The 4,842-nt window shown below is 36.8% G+C and overlaps 1 pseudogene; it reads right to left on the reverse strand.

Moving 5' to 3' along the window:
* Positions 1-793: 793 nt before the first annotated feature.
* On the reverse strand, positions 794-1,581 carry LOC110591737 (annotated as a pseudogene).
* Positions 1,582-4,842: the final 3,261 nt, after the last annotated feature.

Consider the following 4,842-nt stretch of genomic DNA (forward strand, 5'->3'; position numbering starts at 1 on the left):
TATCCCAGCCAGAGAAAACTTTTTTTTTTTTTTAAACCATAGACTAGTTTTAGGACATCTTATAAATAGAATTGTACCGTGTGTACTGTTCTGCTTTCATGTTCTCACATTCAGCATATTCATTTGAATCATTCATGGTAGTAATCATATGGGTAATTTGTTCCATTTTAGTACTGTGGAAGTATTGATAAGTGATCAGATTTCAGACTTATTCTGAAGTCAGAGAAAAAATGTTGTCTATGGATCAGTGATAGAGGAGATGGAAAAGAGAAATCAAGTTGGCTGCCCAAATATTTGTCATGAGTGATTAGAAGCCTCGAGTTAACTTTTACTGAAATGATGATGACAAGGCTAGAGCTCAAGTTTGGGCATGTGAATTTGGAAATACATTTTAGAAAATTTTGAAATGTATATTAGAAATGTATTGAATTTTGAAATACATGTTAGAATAACAAATTGAATAGCTTTTATTTTGTTTTTAGAAGTTGACTGAAATAACAGCATGCTGAAGGAAATGCTTTATAATAGAACACCAAAGTTTATACTGATCTTTTTTATTTTGCTGTTTTCTCTTAAGTTCTTATCCTGAACACTTAATTCTTTGTTTTCATAATTTTGTACTACTGCATTAGCTTCATCCCATGTGTGTTTTTGGATCATTATCATATTTTTAAATTTTCACAATTATTTATTCAGAACCATGAATTAAAGTATGATATTTAATTCAAAAACATCATTTTGTTCAATTATCTATTTTTTTAAATAAGCTTTACTTTATTTTTCTTGTATAAAACTATGTGGTGGCCACAGTTGGAGCCTGAGTCCTCTGCACAGAAACTCTGGTGTGGGTCTTTACAAGATGGTCAGTGAATTCCTGATGCGGGCCCTTGGTGAACACAATCTCCTTCCAGAGGTGAGGGATGAGATAGCTGTAAGTCTTGGAAATGGCATCAAAAGTGGCCTTGGTGTAATTGCCCAGGGTGGCAGTACAGCCCTTGGCTGAAGTGTAGCAGTTGTCAATACTGTCCATCATCAGTAGCTTCTTGGACAATGCCAGTGCCTCTGGGGCAAGGATGAGGTGCACCAACACAGAACCACAGTGGCGGGTCACCTTGCAAGGGATCTTGTTACCACAGTAGCCTCGCTGCACAGGGTGATGGAAAGCTTGGCCAGGATAATGGCCCCAGGGACGGCAGTGGCTACCTCCCTGGGACATTTAACACCCAGACCAATGTGTCCATTGTCATCTCTGATGGCAACAAATGCCAGCCTGGGTCTGCTTTTGCATAGGTAGAACTTTCAAAACTTTATCCTTGAGGGATATCCCCAGGAAAAAGTCAATGATCTCAGATTCCTTGAGAGGCAGAGAGAAGAAATAGATCTCCTCCAGGGACTTAATCTTCATGTTCTTAACCAGGTGTCCCAGCTTGGTGATGGGGATCTACTCCTTGTGCTCGGCCTGGCCTCTGTGAGCTCTACAGCCTCAGCTGCAGGCCCTACCCAGGTCCTGGATGCCACTGCCAAAGCCTCTAGTGACCTCCCATTCCAGGGCCCTTCAGCAGCACTGGCGTAATCTGCCATTTAATTCTTGGAGAAGTGTTCAATTATCTCTTGTTAGTGATTTCTATTATCTATCATTGTGATTAGAAAAACTGGTACTATAAGTTCAACTTTGATATTTACTGAGATATACTTTATCTCCAAAAATTCATCATAGTCTTTGCCTAATGTGTTTGCAAAGAATCTGTATTATTCAAGATTTATGATTCAGGATTCTGAATATATTTGTTATATCAAGTAGGCAGTGATTAGTAGTATTAGTACAAAGAAAGTTGTTAAGCTACATTAATGTAAATAAATAAAGAAGTAAAATGAAAAGGAAGGGAAGCACTATTAAAGATTTAACAGAAGGGCACCTGGGTGGCTGAGTTGGTTAGGCATCCAACTCTTGGTTTTGGTTCAGGTCACAGTCACAGGGTTGTGAAATTGAGGCCCTGTCTCAGGTTTATGTTCATTGTGGAGTCTGCTTAAGAGTCTCTCATCCCCTCTCCCTCTACAAGTCCCCCAGCTGTCATTCTCTCTCTCTCTCAAATAAATAAATATTTTAAAAAAGATTTTAAAAAAGATTTAACAGATACTATTTTTCATTCATTTCATTTCATTCATTACTCATTTTCCTTTTTTGTTTTTAGTAATAGAATTCTTGAAGTTTGAATAAGCATATAGCTTCTCAGCTACAGATTACATCCTCAATTTCCTGAGCAGTGACGTATTGCCATGATAGTATTTCAGGCCAATGGAATATGAGAAGATGTGATATGTGAAACATCCTTAAAGATGGCTGCTTGCCCTCAATTTCCTCTTAGCTAATCTTGTTGTCTAGAAAGATGTTAATTAAAGCAGGTGGTATTGATGCACACCTAGAAGTCATATACTCGGAATAGAACAAACAATTTATTTGATTCAAAGTTCATAGTCTAGTTCTGTGAATTGGCTCAAGTCTGTGAATTGAGTAAATTGTGAGGCTTTCCCACTTGATTTTAAGGAAATACTTATGTATCTCAAGCCTAGTGTCCCTATAATCAATTAGTCCCTACCAAAGATCTGTGTCAAAATATTCTGATTACTGCAAACCCTGTTGCCCCTTATGATGACCATGCTTACACACCTTCTGATCATTAACCAGTATCTGCAGCCCTGGGATCCTAACATCACACTTACGTCTGAGAACTCACTGCAATAACAGTATCGTCAACTGTAATCTTTGGCTTGCAGATAACAGCAAATAAATACAGAGTTTTTTTTTCATGATGTTGATGTTTTTCAAAGAACTATATTGCTCAAGGTATTGGTGGAGGACACATCCTCTGGACAGTCCCAGGTGACAGAGTTAAGGGATAGGGAGATCCTACATAATAAATTTATAAGTTCACTCATCTCCTTAAACCATTAGATTTTCACTTCAGAGGATAAAAAGTATATTCTGAAATCTCAACTTCATTTAATGCAGGCCACTTTTGAGGCCAGGTTTTATTCAAGCAAATGAGTAAAGTGTTAGAGCTACTTTTATATATTCAAAATAATGCATTCATTATTGTTAATTCAATATTGTTCAGGGTCTTTTTGGTCAGTGTACCCTTATCAATAATTTCAGCCAGGTCTAACAATACATTTTTTTTCATCCCTTGTACAGCACTCTTAGATTTATTCTCACCTAAATTCATCAGGTTTGTGTCAATATAGCTTGATAAAATTTTTAATTCTTTGTTGTGTCTGGTGCATCCTGTCAGATTAGGTTTTGTAGTCATCCTTTTGTGGTCTGCTGCATCTAGTTCTAAGTCTAAGGGCAGGGAAAAGCAACAGATGTAGGAATTGAGAACTGGCATTCACCTAAAAAGCCACTGTCAGGTGAGATCCTTAGGGGGATAATAGGCAATATTTAGATAATCCCTTGATTGGGGAGGATTCTGCTACTTCTGCCCACAAGAGAAGCTCAAAGGAAGTTCAAGGTCTTCAATTCATCAGAATCCACCCAGAAGTCCACATTGTAATTCAAAACCCAGCCTCTCCTGATCACAAGAAAGCAGATATCTGAAAACCAAGAAGATAAGCCTTACCAGAAATCAGCTCTGCTGGTGCCCTGATCTTGGAATCCCAGTGTCCAGACTGAGAGGATAGTTATCTGTTATTTGAGCTACCCAATCTGAGATATTTTGTTATGGCAGCTCAGGCTGACTAAAATGCCATTAAAATCAAGCTTTTAAGAAGTATTTAATAACATGAGGTAAAAAAAAAAAGAGAGAGAGTAAAAACAATGTGTCTATCACCATAATATTTAGCATGGAAAAATAAATACACATATATGTTATACATTGAAGGCAGACTGGAAAGAACTACTGAGAAATAACAATAGGTTTAGTAAGAGTTCTTGAAAAACACTCTTGTTTTGGGGGAACAAAGCCTTCTTTTCCAAAAAAAGCTGCACCATGATGAGTCATTAGAATTTAACTCCATTCTGGCTGGCAACCTCAGTTCAGAATGTCCTAGTTAATTTCATGCAATCTGGGGATACTGTGTGTAACTCTGCCTGTATGAAGCTAAGCTGGTTGAACTACTGGAGGGTGGAGGGATGGTGGGATAAGAGAGTAAGAGATGACACTGTGATTGATAATAAACCAAAAATGATACATGATTCTAAGTTTAGACTTTTTGAAAAGAGATAATAATAGAGTCTTTTATACTTTGAGTGCTTCCAGTAGTAAACCTAAGACTTGCTGTTCAGAACATGTTCTACTGCATCTAGCTATTTTAATTTAGAAGTTAAAAAAAAAGTTCTCAGTCATTCTATCATTTGTCCAAATTTTGTTGATGTTGATTTAGTGTATATTTGGAATTTTACTTTAGAAGCTTTTTTGAAAAAAAAAAAAACTCATTCTTTTTAGTAATTCAATTTTCAACTTTAAAATATGTATAACTTGCTTAAAAATTACTTTATGAAGTTATTGAGAAATACCACAGTCTAAGGGAAGCACTATGATATGCACCTACAGCACGAAGATGCTGTTGCAATGCCAGTTAACACTATACTATCCCCTCTCACACCCAAAATCAAGTGAAATTATCTTGCACACAAATATTTGATCCTAATCTCAAGCAGCTGACACTCCTCTGGAGACCCATTGTCTATCCCTCTAAAAATTTGCATAGTATAAATCTTCCTGCCCTACTTTCCAATGCGACTTGGCTATCCATTAAAAACCAGTTTCTGGGTGTTACATGAAAACAATGGATCGTGGATCACCACATCAAAAACTAATGATTTATTATATGGTGACTAACATA

Source organism: Neomonachus schauinslandi, chromosome 1 (genome assembly GCF_002201575.2).
Source record: "Neomonachus schauinslandi chromosome 1, ASM220157v2, whole genome shotgun sequence".
NCBI lineage: Eukaryota > Metazoa > Chordata > Mammalia > Carnivora > Phocidae > Neomonachus > Neomonachus schauinslandi.